At 40.7% G+C, this 15,764-nt stretch overlaps 1 long non-coding RNA gene across 1 annotated transcript in view; it reads right to left on the bottom strand.

Moving 5' to 3' along the window:
• Positions 1–15,764, bottom strand: part of LOC126353807 (uncharacterized) — a 72,987-nt gene that overhangs the window by 16,533 nt on the left and 40,690 nt on the right. The window contains exon 2 of the long non-coding RNA XR_007565209.1: positions 12,825–12,932. This is a non-coding gene — a long non-coding RNA (uncharacterized LOC126353807). The remainder of the gene's footprint in view (positions 1–12,824; positions 12,933–15,764) is intronic.

The following is a 15,764-nucleotide window of genomic DNA, read 5'->3' on the forward strand; positions in this document are numbered from 1 at the left end:
CAATGCATGTCCGCATGTATCCCGTGCCACCCAACGTGCTCTAGAAGGTGTAAGTCCACTACCCTGGCCAGCAAGATCTCCGGATCTGTCCCCCATTGAGCATGTTTGGGACTGAATGAAGCGTCGTCTCACGCGGTCTGCACGTGCAGCACGAACGCTGGTCCAACTGAGGCGCCAGGTGGAAATGGCATGGCAAGCCGTTCCACAGGACTGCATCCAGCATCTCTACGATCGTCTCCATGGGAGAATAACAGCCTGCATTGCTGCGAAAGGTGGATATACACTGTACTAGTGCCGACATTGTGCATGCTCTGTTGCCTGTGTCTATGTGCCTGTGGTTCTGTCAGTGTGATCATGTGATGTATCTGACCCCAGCAATGTGTCAATTAAGTTTCCCCTTCCTGGGACAATGAATTCACGGTGTTCTTATTTCAATTTCCAGGAGTGTATTAATCAAAATTTACCAATAGTTAACTGGCCATGTAACTGTGCAATATTGGAGGGTTGTGAACAGTGAACGTAAAGAAGTGTGAAACACAACTGTGCAACTGTCAGCTACATCATTTACAGTAGTCAGTGTTGAACTTCCACCCCCTCCCATTTTTCAGCCTGTATAAGAATGCAGGTCACTTCTGAAAGTCAATATGTCTCATGCCTGATGCTGGAGAATGCAGTAGATGTTATAGCAATACAGGAGACTCATGCCAAAGGTGACACAGATCTTTACCAAAGAGGAAGCATGTATGGATATGTTTTGGTTGGGGCATAAATGATGATCAACATTGCATTGCAACATATATCAAGTTCCATCTCACTGATTAAATCTGTGTTATCAAAACAGAACACCAGATGTCTTTGTTTTGGCACTATTATTGTAAATATTTGCAAACCTTCACAAGTCAGATGGAAAAGTCTACCTGATAGGTCCTTCAGCTATCCAGCTGTGTATGTTGGTGACTTTAACAGCAATAATCATTTCTGGAGATATCAGGAAGAAGACAGCAATGAAGCTATTCTAAATGAATGGATGTATATGTACAAACTTCAGCTTTTGTACGACAGTAAGGATCCAGGGACATTTCAATCTGGTAGGCAGCTAAAGGACTATTCTCCTGATTTGTTCATCATATCTAAGTGGACATAATGACACAACATAACAAGAGGTCATCAAGCCTTCCCCATCAAGCCAGTGTAGGCCAGTCACAATTCATGATGGTACTGAAGTTCCATTAGTCATGACATCTGTCAACTTCAATGGATTTAACTAGCGAACTGAGAACTGTTTCAGAAAGATCTTGATAATAGCAATCAGTGGATTCTTACAATTCCATCTAATTATGACCGTTTTGTGGGTGTGATTAAAGTTAATCCCAGTAAGTACATTGTATGTGGGTTTCAAAAGGAGTACATCTCTGGATGGTCTCAAGAATGTGGTGAGTTATATGCTAAATATCAAGAATCCCACAGTGACACAACAGCTGATAACCTCTTGAGAGCTCTCAATAAGAGGACTCAACTTTACACACTCTACGTGGAAAGCCTGGAACCCATAAGAAAACTTGGTACACACCTAAGGTTGTCAAGTACAGTCACACATGTAAAGGCCAATTCAAGTGCAGCCAGACTAAAACCAAAATAGACAAGGCATACATGTACCATGAAAAAAGAATTCTATATAAACAGGCCACATCTATAACTACATCCAGACTGCTCTCATGAGTTCCACATTGAGAAACTTGATAAAGCCTTGAATATGCTAAAAGAAAAATAAATTTGCTGACTCTGATGACATAAATCCAAAGTTTCTTAAAGCCACTGGATTTGAAACAACATTGTGCCTCACTGAATTTTTCGACAAAATTCTGAGACCTGGAAAATTATCAAAGCTTTCTAAACAGGCTAATATAACTGTCACCATAAAAACAGCAAAGAGAGAACCAATGCATCTCACTACTGGGCAGTATCACTGCTCAACATGACCTATAAACTAATAGAAAGGCTTATTCTAAACCATGTTGAAGAGGTAATTGATCATATCACCCTTGTCAAACAGGTTGGCTTTAGGAAACAATGGAGGTTCTGCAACTGGGTCTTAACACTGACAGCTATAGTAAAAGCTGGATTTCAGTGAGATATCAAATCAGCTGCAGTTTTTGTGGATCTTGCAGCAGCTTATGACACTGTGTGGCATATGACTTTTGGTGGAACTGAAGTACCACATATCTGAGCAATCACTCTGGATTAGTTCTTGAGACTCAGACAACATTGTATTAAATTGTCTAAGGAACTTGACTCAAGAGTAAATCTACTTCACAAGACTGCCAGAGGTAGTTGGGGTGTGGACACCAACACTCTTCTCTCCACTGCTCTCACTCTTGTGTATTCAGCTGGAGAATATTGTCCTCCTGTGTGGGAAATCAGTGCTCACACAACAAAGACTGATGTGCAGCTTAATAGAGCCATGAGAGTTATCACTGGTACTGTCAGATCTTTTCCCAGTCAGTGGCTGCCTGTCTTAGCTAATATTGCTCTGCAAGATATAAGGAGGGAAGCAGCTAAGATAAACTTGCTCAGTAAGATCCCTTCTCATAAGAATCTCCCTTGTATGATGCCCTACTAAATCCACTGACAGCTCTTCTGAAATCATGCAAACCACCCAGGGTTGACTTAGAAAGAACTGGTTCTTTTGATGTGACCCCTAGTCTGGTTCAGGTTCATTGATGATATCTTCATGATCTGGACCCAGTGCCAAGATACCCTATCTTTGTTTCTTCACAACCTCAACACCTACTCTCCCATCCACTTCATGTGGTCTTCCTCAACCCTGTGTGCCACCTTCCTAGATGTTGACTTCCTCCTCTCTGATGACACTATCTGGACTGCTGTTGAAATTGCTCATCAATATTTTATAAAATTTTAGTCTTCAGTTGCTTAGTTTAAAGTTTATTTGCATTAGTATTTGCTGTAAAAGTTACTTATTAGTTGATTTTCATTGATCTCAGTCTTTCTTCCTGTGTTATTGACTCAAGTGGTCTGTTACTTGTGAGTGTGCTTACGTTGTTCATCCAAGCCTCACACCTCAGTAGTGTATTTACATTTTGCGGCATGCAGTTGCAGCTGTAGCGGTTATAAAGCTAAGTACTGACAAAGTTATTTGTGCACTGTTATACAGTTATTAATTTTAATAGTTTTCTGTGGTGTTTCGTGCTGTTTGTGGTGAAATAAAAATTTAATAAACTTTTGGAAATATTTGCTCACTGTGTTATTTAGTGTTTTCTGTGCATTGAAGTCATTTAGTAAATTTTGTGTTTTAGTTTTTTTCTTATTGTTTCTAGTGAAATATTTCAGTAAAATTTTCATTCTGGTATTTTTTTTATTTTTTTATTTTTATTTTTGAGTGTTCCAGTGGCTGCTTGTATTTTTGGTTTTAGCTAATAATGTTTTGAAGTTTTGTTGGTGTTGGTATTGGTACTGGTTGTGGTGTAGTAGCATTAATACAAGCAGTTGCTTTCTTAGTAGACAGAGAATTTCAAGACGACTATTGTTAGTACTATAAATAGTTCTTCTGGTGAAACTGAACTTAGGTAGTGTAGATGTATAGTTTTTTCAGTAACTGTATAATTTTACCATGAGTGAGAAGTGTGGGCTCTGTCGTAGGTTTGTGAGTAGTAGGTTATGGTGTGGGATTTGTTCAAAGTATTTTCAATTGGGGGGGAATGCTGTATGAAGGCCAGTGGGCATTCTAGCGAGATCCTCGCCTGGAAATGCAGAATCAGTAGTAGAAATAAATTGATAGAGAAGCAAGAGCATATGATCTGTGCCCTTCAGGCGCAGTTACAATGCACAAAGGATGAACTAGATAGGTTGAGGAGAATGAAGGGTGGTGGGGAATGGGAACTGGCAGTTGGCAAGAAGGGAGCTAGGAGGAGGAGGTATTCAGACAGTTATACCTTGCTTATATGCAATAGATTTGACCGACTGTCAAAGTTGAGTGGAGAGGAGCCTCTTGTAGCTTTAGATGTAGGGAACATGCAGCAGTCCTCTGCAGTTTGGAGGCCTAGGTCAGTTGCAAAGTCTAACTGAAAGAATAAGGTTGTTTGCACATTAGAGGTATGGGCCGGCAGTTGCAGGAAGTGTTGGAGAGTGTGTACAAGGTCACCAGCATTGTGAAGCCTAGTGCAGGGTTGGCTCAGGTGACTGACAGTGTAGGGGAGTTATGTAGGAATTTTACAAAGGAGCATCAGATAGTGATAGTGGGTGGAGCAGGGAACAGTCTTGATAGGGACGGGGAATATGATGTAGGTGGTGACCTGGTAAAGATAGCTACTCAAACTGGTGGCACTGATGTGCATTTTGTGCATCTATTTCAGTGACATGATCAGCCTAATCTTAATGTGGTTGTTAGGTGCATTAACATGGGGCTGGGGAGGTTACTGACAGCATAGGGTATGGGTCACTTTTCAGTGGTGTCAGTTGGGTATATCAATAGATCAGGTTTCACTAGGCATGGCCTGCACCTCAATAGGTGTGGGAAGGGGAGGCTGGCAACGTAGTGGGTGGTGGTGGGATCACTCATGGAAAAATTCCTGTAGTAGTTGATGTTAGAGCGGCACCTTTTTCAAAATTGAGGTCAGCTGATAGGTATACTTGCTTAAAGGAAGTTCCTCTAACTAAGGGTTTACCTTCAGAAGACATCATGTTCTCAAGTAGAGAAGGAATTAGCATATTTCATCAAAATATAAGAGGTATTATAGATAAATTAGTGAACTGCTTGTAGATGTTGACTCCGAAATTATTGGTATATCGAAGCACCACTTCAATGATTTGACAATTCAAAGGCTTTCTTTACCAGGATACAGGTCAGCTGGCTGTTTTTCAAGGAGTTCCTTGTGGGGTGGGGGTGTGACCCTGTACGTAAAAAAAGCAGTATTCCATTTGAGTCCATAGATGTATCGCAGCACTGCATTGAACAAATATTTGAATGTTGTGTAGGGGCAGTTGAATTTAGTGAAAATAAACTTCTAACTGTTGTCATTTATAGGTCCCCAGAGTCTGATTTCAAAGCATTTCTTCTCAAGCTAGAGAAGGTTCTTGATTTACTTTGTAGGAAGTACCAGAAATTAATTATATGTAGTGACTTCAATATAAATTTTATATATGATGGTGCAAGAAAAAGGATGTTGTTATATATCCTAAATTCATATGATCTGATGCAGACTGTATTTTCTCCAGCTGTGGTGCAGGGGAACAGTAGCACAGACGTAGACAATATTTTTATTCATTCTTCATTACTAGATGGGCATTCTCTTAGTAAAAGGGTGAATGGCACTTCAGACCATGATGTACAAATTTTAACCCTAAAAGGCTTTTGTACTCAAACGAATGTCACACATAATTACAAACTATGTAGGAAGGTTAATCCGACAGTAATAGAGAGTTTTTTAAACCTTGTCAGGCAACAAGAGTGGCAGGATGTTTACAGTGCCAATAAATAGATGATAAAGATAATGCTTTCCTTAACACATTCCTCATGCTCTTTGAGAGTTGGTTTCCATTAGAACATTCTAAATGGGCTACTAGCAGTAATAGGCAGCTCGGGTGGCTGACTAGTGATGAGGATATCATGTAGAACAAAGTGGGAATTATATCAGAATGTTGGAAGTAGTCACAATCAAGCTACAGTAGCCTATCACAAACAGTATTGTAAGGCGATTAAAAATGTTATTAGGAAGGTAAAGGGTAAGTGTTATGCAAATAGAACAGCTAATTCACAGGATAAAATTAAAACCATATGGTAAGTTGTGAAAGAAGTGTCTGGTCAGTAGCACCAGGTCTACAATATAAAGTCAGTTCATAGTAAAAATATTTCTGTTACTGATAAATCAGATATATGTACAGTATTTAACAATCACTTTCTGAGCATTACTGGTGAATTAAATAAAAATTTAGTTTCTACAGGGATGTAACAACACAACAGAAGGAAAGTTGCCACTCACCATATAGCAGAAATGCTGAGCTGTGATAGGCGCAATTAAAAGATTCACACAATTGTAGCTTTTGGCCATTAAGGCTTTTGCCAGCAGTAGACACACACACACACACACACACACACACACACACACACACACACACACAAGCGCAACTAGCACACACATCTGCAGTCTCGGAGAGCTGAAACTACATTGCGAGCAGCAGCACCAATGCATGATGGGAGTGGCAGCTGCGTGGGGGTAAGGAGGAGGCTTGGCCGCGAAGGAGGGGGGCAGTGATGTGTTGCAGTTTAGACAGAGAGTAGTAGAGATGGTGCGGAAGGGGGGGGGGGGGGGGGATAAGTAGCGGAAAGGAGAAAAAGAAAAATAAAAGAAATTAAAAGACTAGGTGCGGCGGTGAAATAACCATTGTGTAGTGCTGGAATGGGAACAGGGAAGGGGCTGGATGGATGAGGACAGTGACTAATGAAGGTTGTGGCCAGGAGTGTTACGGGAATGTAGGATGTATTGCAGGGAAATTTCCCACCTTCGCAATTCAGAAAAGCTGGTGTTGATGGGAAGGATCCATATGGCACAGGCTGTGAAGCAGTCATTGAGATGACAGGTATCATGTTTGGCAGTGTGTTCAGCTACAGGGTGGTTCACTCGTTTTTTGGTCACAGTTTGTCAGTGGCCATTCATGCAGACAGACAGCTTGTTGGTTGTCATGCCTACATAGAATGCAGAAAAGTGGTTGCAGCTTAGCTTGTAGATAACATGACTGGTTTCACAGGTAGCCCTGCCTTTGATTTGATAGGTAATGTTAGTGACCGGACTGTAGAAGGTGGTGGTAGGAGGATGTATGGGACAGGTCTTGCATACAGGTCTATTACAGGGGTATGAGCCATGAGGTAAGGGATTGGGAGCAGGGGTTGTGTAAGGATGGACGAGAATATTGTGTAGGTTCGGTGGAAGGCGGAATGCCATGGTAGGAGGGGTGGGAAGGATAGTGGGTAGGACATTTCTCATTTCAGGGCACGACGAGAGGTAATCAAAACCCTGGCAGAGAATGTAATTCAGTTGCTCCAGTGCCAAATGGTACTGAGTTACGAGGGGAATGCTCCTCTGTGGCCGGACTATGGGACTTTGGGAGGTGGTGGGAGACTGGAAAGATAAGGCACAGGAGATTTGTTTTTGTACAAGGATGGGAGGATAATTACAGTCAGTGAAGGCTTCAGTGAGACCCTCAGTATATTTAGAGAGGGGCTGCTCATTACTGCAGATGCGATGACTACGGGTGGCTCGGCTGTACGGAAGGGACTTCTTGGTATGAAAAGGGTGGCAGCTATCGAAGTGGAGGTATTGCTGGTGGTTAGTATGATTGATATGGATGGAGGTACTGATGTAGCCATCTCTGAGGCGGAGGTCAACATCTAGGAATGTGGCTTGTTGGGTTGAGTAGGACCATGTGAAGCAAATGGGGGAGAAGTTGTTGAGGTTCTGGAGGAATGTGAATAAGGTGTCCTCACCTTCAATCCAGTTAGCAAAGATGTCATCAGTGAATCTGAACTAGGCGAGGGATTTAGGATTCTGGGTTTTTAGGAAGGATTCCTCTAGATGGCCCATGAATAGGTTACCATAGGATGGTGCCATGCGGGTGCCCATAGCCTTACCGTGGATTTGTTTGTAGGTAATGGCTTCAAAGGAGAAGTAATTGTGGGTGAGGATATAGTTGGTCATGGAAACTAGGAAGAAGGTTGTTGGTTTGGAATCCATAGCAGAAACCTTCTGTTCTGAGGAACTTTGTGCATTGAGTGGAAGCTGTCTCAGATGCTGAAAATCTCCCAAAGGAACTGAGCCACTTACAGAAAGTGCTAAAGGAAAATGGCTACAACAGCAAGAAGATTTTGCAAGCCATCTTTCTGAATACCCAGAAGCAGAAGGACACCAAGGAGGACTTGAAGAAGCTTGCACTTTCGGCATTCTGTGGCTCAGTAACAGGAAAGATTATATAGCTCCTAAAGAGAGATAAGATCAATTCAGTCTTCAGACGTCTCACAAAAATTCAACAAGTCATGAGGCTGTGAAAGATGATGTAGGCTCCAGGACTCCAGGAGTGTATAAAATACCATTTCAGTTTGGACAGTTTTATGTCAGACAGACATATATTGTTGAACAGCGCTGTGTACAATACAGAAGATGCTTTTGCCTTCAATAATCTGAGAAAAAAGTGGCAGTATAGCATGCTACAGAAAGTAGACATTTTGTTGCATTCAAAGAGACATTCATTATTATACAGGTTAATAGTTTCAGGGGTAGCATCATTAAAGAAGTGATTGAGATAAAAATTTGTGATGACACCCGCAATAATGGCAGCAGCATGCAGCAAAGTACATCTTGAAACGGGTACACATCATAAACATTACCTTATATGGCACTGAAGTGATTGCCAGTGACACCACAGAAGGCACTGTAGGTATATAGGATGGTAGCAGCAACCAAAAGAAAGTCACCACTTGACTGTGGCCAAGGAGTAGTAGGCCAAAAGCTCATGGATGTTAAACCACTTGATGCAGCTGGAAGCTCAAGAGAATTTTATCAGCTTATAATGTTGTGTGTGAAGTTATGTGAATGTCGAGTTCGAAGTGCAAGATAAAAACAGCAGGTGAGTACTTTAAGAGGGAGAGCAGTGGCTTCCATCCTTCCCTTCCTCAATTTTCAAAGAATCTATTTTTCTCATAATATCCACATATAAAGTAATCTAGAAGTAATTGCCAAGCTCAAGAGTATGAACAGATTAGCTCTAGCTATAACTTCTTGTAAGTGTACTTAAAAAAAGTCGCCAGCTTCTTACTACACTGATTCCTTATCTGGCTGAAACCTCTCCTTCGCAGTGAAATTTATGGAACATATTCAAACAAATGAAACAGACTGCAAAAAATTTAAAAGAACAGTTTTTCTTCTTTCCTCTGTCAGAATATAATTTGAGATGTATCCTTCCCTTTTCTGTTCCATAAATGAATGACATGTGATATGGATGACTGCCAGTAAACCTCCATTTAAACTTTTGTTTCTAATTTTCTTGTAATTGTCATTTTGTGAAATGTTGGAAGAAGCAATATATTACTTGACTGTACTTGAAACATTTGCTCATGAAAACATCTCCATGACTCCCTTCTAGTGTCTGCCACTGAAGTGTGATAGGTATGTAACACTGAAAATGAGACACAGTGATGTTGCGGGAGAGCAAGTTATCAGATTTCTTGTTAGACTTATGATTTTTAGTCTGTCTGTTTGGCTTAGTCTTAACACCTCATTGTCCACTACACAAGAGTCTGTAAACTATTGAGACATAGAAATTTAAGTAATCATTGCCTTCTGATATGAACTTTCTGTTATCACTGAACCCATTAATAGTTTCTTTGCAACTGGACACATCTGTCTTGTTATAGCCAGAATGTGGTGATGTAATAATATAGAACATAAGTAATTCTAATGAATAGGAAGTCTGTTACATTTTATTACATTCTTGATAAAAATAGGACATTTCATTAACAATTTTGAAAATACTGATTTGACTTTAGCAGGGAATCTAAAACACCTTTAATCTAGCCCACCACTGCCCGATCTGAAACCGAGTTTATTGTGCGGTATCGCTCCCTGTGTATATAGTAAAGCCAACCAATACCCTTAAATAGTGCAAGGAGTTCCTTTATCAGTTCTTTGTTAGACACAATTTCTTCGGGTCTAGTTGTCTCAAAAATTTTGTCTCTCTTGCTCTCCAATGCAGTCACAGATCCTACATTTAATGTCTTCTTCCACTACACCCATTGTATGTAGGTGTTTTTTGAAATTCCATTGACCAGTCATCAGTCCAACCATGAGTTTAATCTCTTTCCTGTTCAAGCCCAGGAGTACAGAGTTTCTTTTAAAACATGGCTTTGGCACCATTACCTTGCCATGTTTTGTTTATAGACCTTGTTCCAGTATTCTATGTGCTGTCTTCTGAGCCAGTTCTGTAGGTCTAGTTTGATCATAGCCTTGGTGATTGTCAGGACAGGTTCCGGTCCAATAAATGGAGTCTTTGCCCCCATCCTGGCCTATCTGTTGGCTTGTTTATTGCCACCAATCCCTGAGTGGCCAGGGAACCACACTAAGTTTACTCAATTGCTTACCGCTAAGCTCCACCAGAACCCTGTTACATTCTGCAATGATCTTAAATCTTGTTGCAGGAGCTGCCAATGATTTCAGGGCTGCCTGTCTGTCTGAACAAATGTAGATGCTGCGGTCCTTGTAGCACCTAGGCACATTCTCCACACACACCCTGATTGCAGTGATTTCGTCTTGGAATACTGAGGCTAGTTTTTCCTCCAGTCTTGGCTGAACCCTGTACCCCCCAGCCCCAGTCCATTGGTCTGATTTCGATACATCAGTAAGCCAGACAATGTACCCAGTATGGTGTCGAACAGTTTTTTCCCACTGCTCCCTGCTTCCAGTTATTATATTGTAAGGCTTGTTGAAGCAGTTGGGAATTATTATATAGTCGGAGTTATTATATAGTTGTCCAGTGTTTCCCCAACCATTCCTATATTTACCTCACTCACTATTTTAGTGTGTGATTCTAGATATCCCAATGAGATCCAGTTTTTATCAGTTCTGAGTCTGTATGCACCAGCTGCTGCCTCCATCTTGACCCAAAGGTGTAATCAAGGTATGTCCAGCATGGTTTCCATTCCAGTGGTTGGTGTGTTGTTAATTCCACCTGTCATGGCTAAGCAGGCCAGTCTCTGCACCTTAGCAAGCTCCTAAGCTGCAGCCTGCTGTTCTACCTTCTTCCACCACACTACGGCCCTGTAGGAGATCCTAGGTCTAACCTCCTGATGTATAGCCAATGCATACCTCTGGGGTTTAGGTCCCAGTTTTTGCCACAAGCTCTTCTGGTTCTCACAAGAATACCTTTTACCTTGGAGGAGATGCTCTTAATGTGATGGGTTCATCTTAGTTTCTCATCTAAGGTTACCCCTAGATATTTCATTATCCCTTTTTAGGTACAGTTTCATCGAAAAGTTTTGGATTCTAACTTGAGTGTTCGATATGCTTCTTCATGAATGGTACCACAACAGTCTTCTTAGGATTAACCCTTAGATCCTGTTTCCTGCGCCAATCTTGCACAATGTCCAGTGCACCTTGTGCCATATTCCTGACTGTGTCAGTAAATTTGCCAAGCATTACTATGACAAGGTCATCTGTATATCCTTAGAAAAAGCATTGTCTAGAATTTAGTTCCTCAATGAGTTCATTCACCACTAGATTCCACAATAAAGGGGACAAAACTCCTCCTTGTGGACAACCTCTAGTGGTGTTATTTACCATCTTTTCTTTCATCATGGTGGCCTCTGCCTTCCTTCCACTAAGCATGGCCCTAGTCCACCTACATATAATGGTCCCTAGGTCATGCACCTCTGCTGCCCTAACCGAGGAATCGAAGGTTGTGTTACTAAAAGCCACCCTGATGTCCCGGAAGATGTAGAGGGCTATTTCATGAAATTGAAGTGCTTTCTCCACCTTTCCAACTAGCTGGTGGAGAGCTGCCTCATATGATTAAACTGGTTGATATGCATGTTGGTTTCAATGTAGAGGAGCCCTAGTGAGCCTCATTTCCTCAACATGTACATTAACCAGTTTTTACAATGTTTTAAGAATGAAGGAGGATTGACTGATTGGTCTCATATCCTTGGCCTTGGCATGATCAATTCTCCCTGGTTATGGAATAAAGACAACCTTCACTGCCCTCCAGGTATTGGGAATTATTCCTGATGCTAGGCTAACCCTGAATAACCTGCATAGGACTCTTACAAGATTTTCTCCTGCTTGTTGTAGGAGAGCTGGAAAGATTATATCTGGGCCAGGTGACTTGAACGGTTGGAACATTCCCACCACCCATTGGATTTTACTGAAGTCAGAACACTCCTTGGTCGATTCTGGGTCCTCTCTTCAAATGCCTGAGAACCACTGTCTCTCAGTGGTCACATTCTGGTTTATGTTATCCACCAGAGCGTATTGAGGGAAGTGAGTTTGGAGGAGCAATTCCAGCATCTCGTGTGCTGTCTTTGTATATCCCCCATCCTCCTTCGTCAACGTACCTCCTGGATTAGTTGATACTTTAGTGAGGATTTTGTGAAGTCTGGCTGCTTGAGCTGCCACGTCCTCCACTTCCTCAAAGAATGCCTTCCAGGATGCCTCCTTTGCTGATCTAATTGCAAGATTGTAGTTGACAAGGCCTCATGATATTTTGCCCATTGTCCTTTACATCTCAAGGTTAAACAGTCTTCGTACCTGTCTTCTTTGCATTTCCAAGTTGTTGTTCCACCAAGGTGCACTCCTATTTGTGCACTTCTTGGTGACTGAGCAGTTGTCCTGGTATGAGGCCACTATGGCAGAGGTTGCAGACTCTGCTGCTTCCTCAAACACTGGATTCTTTATTGAGGTCTTCTAGTCTGTTTTCCTGGGATTCCTATAGGCCGTGCTCTGTCTGATTCCCATTTCAATCTTGAATTTTGTATACATGTGGTCTGATGAGGATGGCTCTAATGCAACATGCCATTGTTTGACAAAGCTGCCCATCATTATGGAACCAAAGGTTATATCAATTACTTCTTCTCTTCTGCTGTTACTGAATGTAGGTTCGTCATCCCTATCCAGGACCTCCAAGTTGTTAGACAAGAGAAATTCAAGAATGTACTCATCTATACTGTTGGTGTTGTTGCTGCCCCACATTAGCTTGTGGGCATTGGCATCTCATCCAACCAACAGTTTAGTGCCTTGCTGATGGCAAGCTTCTGTCAGTCTCCTCACCTCCAAAGAAGAAGGAGAGCTTTCTTCATAAGGAAGGTATGCTGAGGCCAAAACAATTTCCCTCGTGATACCTTCCTCATGTTGCTGCATCCTGATGTCACCAGGTCCCTGGAACAGAAATCCGTCATTGGCACAAAATAAATTCCATTTCCCACATAAATGCGTGTTCTGGAGTTTCTTAGATTTCTAGCATAAATCAACTTATCTCCAGCACCACTAAGACCCAATACACCCCCTTTACATAAATGAGGTTCTTGTATTACAGCTGCGTACACTTCATGTCTCCCCAGGTGATGGCTCAGGACAGCAGTGGTTCCTTTATCTGCAGCACCTTAAATCTCCATCTTGCTGCCATAATTGCTTTTGAGGTCTTTGATTACCCTGATGGCAACCTGCGAGAACCCTAAAAGAAACAATAATTCTGTTTCTTTAAGTTTTCCCAGTTGATTTAAATTCCATTATCAATAATCATTGGGATCCAATGGAATGTACCCACTTACCCTTCAGTCTTCTCATTATTTATCTTTTAAACCCCTTGGCAGTGTGGTGACTTTAAAGTGGCTACTGATGACCTGACCTGTTGTCCTGATAGTTGACCCAACAAACTCTCATGTACCATCCACATGGTGTGAAGTAGTGCCTGATTTTGTCAGTTGGCTTTTGACTTCTGTTTTTTCAGCTTTGAGCATATTTACATGCAATTGGTGTAGTCAAAGTTAACACAATAATAATAATAATATAAATTGGGCATTGTAATTAACTATAAGAAAATAATCCAAGACAGATACACTAATTTTTTAAATAAATGCCAATAACAGCAAAAAGTTTCCTAAATATACTACATACTGCTACTTAAATAAACGCCAATAACAACAAAAAGTTTCCTAACAATTACAAGATAAGTGAACTACATAGTTAAGTAAATAACAAAGATACTGATTAATCAAACAGATAATTAACAAAAATATATGAAACAGTAAAAAAAGAAATAGTTACATAGTGTGGCATGTGTAAAGTTTGTAGTTAATTTATTGTTCATTCTCATAAGAAATGTGGGTCATTTGATACACACTCAAGGAACTTTTGAACAGAGTAAGTACTTTACTTCCATCCATCTTGAAAGACTAGTTTTAAATCTATTTACTGACACTGTGTAGGTATTTCCAGGTAATTTGTTGAAATAGACAGGATCCAGATATTTGTATCTTTTATGAGTCTTTGCATGCCTAGCATATGGCACATTAATTGTCTACCCACTTCTTGTGTTAGGGTTATGAACTGTCTTCCTTAGGTCAAATTTCCTTAGAGTCTCTTTCACAAAGTCAAGGCAGTTGTGAATATACTGCATAGGCACTGTCATTATATTTAGTTTCTTACCGTAATCTCAACATGATGCATGTAGTCCAAGTCCTGCAATGCACCTTGCAGCCTTTTTTTCATTTAAACACAAATTCTGAGCCTACAGAACTGCCCCATATTAGTATCCTATAACTCAGTTGGGAATGGAAGAAAGCAAAATATGCATAAAAGAAAAGTTCTTTGCTGACACAGCCCCTTAGCTTGTACAGCAGATAGACAACATGGGCTAATCTGCTGCATAATCCCACAGTGATGTATGAGTGGGGAGATAATGGAAACTGATTAATAATTGCTTTAATAATTGGAAAAATTGATTGGAAAGAATAGTTGAAAGACATTGTCAGGTAATTTATGATTCTGTACACAATCCTGGGTGACTTTAACTGATATCAATATCAATAGACCTTCAGTATCAATAAATTCAAGGTCAATATTCATAAATTGCATTATGTACTGCTTCAAATTAATTCCATTGTACATTGGCTCAATTATAGCAGTGCGGATGCAGGATAACTCCTCTGCTGCTTGCGCTAATTCCTCTTGTCTGCTCTGAACCCCCCGATGCAGGATCTCGGAGATGGGAGAAATGGTGAACAGACAGGGATGGGTGTTTTGAAATGTACAATTTAATTTTACCTTTATGGTAACTTTGCATAACAATTTTAATGTATGGTTCAGATACACATTTTATAACAATGCTGGTACAACAGATCCAAGCATATATCCACACACTACCACTTATAGGGGGAAAAAAAACCATTGATTTACCTTTGACATTGTGTGTATCCCATTCGGTTTACATATCATTTACATATATAAAAAGAAAAGAAGGAAAAAATAATATGATTCAACACAATTGCTCCTTCTTCCCCTCCCCCTGTCACTGTGCACTGATGTAATCCAGAGGTGCACAGTGTCTGAGCTTATTTCCCTTTTTGAGGGTTCATAATCCTGGCTGGTATGGACACAGCCTTTACTTTCAGCCATATTCCAATGAGTGATTATTAATTTATATGAGTGTCTCAGCTTCTTTTAACAGATACACACAGGGTGGTCCATTGATAGTGAGTGGGCCAAATATCTCATGAAATAAGCATCAATCGAAAAAACTACAAAGAATGAAACTCGTCTAGCTTGAAGGGGGAAACCAGATGGCACTATGGTTGGCCCACTAGATGGCACTGTCACAAGTCAAACGGATATCAACTGTGTTTTTTTAAATAGCAACCCTCATTTTTTTATTACATATTCATGTAGTACCTAAAGAAATATGAATGTTTTAGTTGGACCACTTTTTTCACTTTGTGATAGATGGCACTGTAATAGTCACAAACGTATAAGTACGTGGTATCACGTGGGCAGTATTTGCTTGGTGATGCATTACCTGTGTTAAAAAGGACTGTTTACGAATTGTGGAAAAGGTCAATATCATGTTGATGTATGGCTATTGTGATCAAAATGCCCAACGGGCGTGTGCTATGTATTCTGCTCGGTATCCTGGACATCATCATCCAAGTGTTTCGCCAGATAGTTACATTATTTAAGGAAAGAGGAAGTGTTCAGCCACATGTGAAACATCAA

This window comes from Schistocerca gregaria, chromosome 3 (genome assembly GCF_023897955.1).
Source record: "Schistocerca gregaria isolate iqSchGreg1 chromosome 3, iqSchGreg1.2, whole genome shotgun sequence".
Taxonomy (NCBI): domain Eukaryota; kingdom Metazoa; phylum Arthropoda; class Insecta; order Orthoptera; family Acrididae; genus Schistocerca; species Schistocerca gregaria.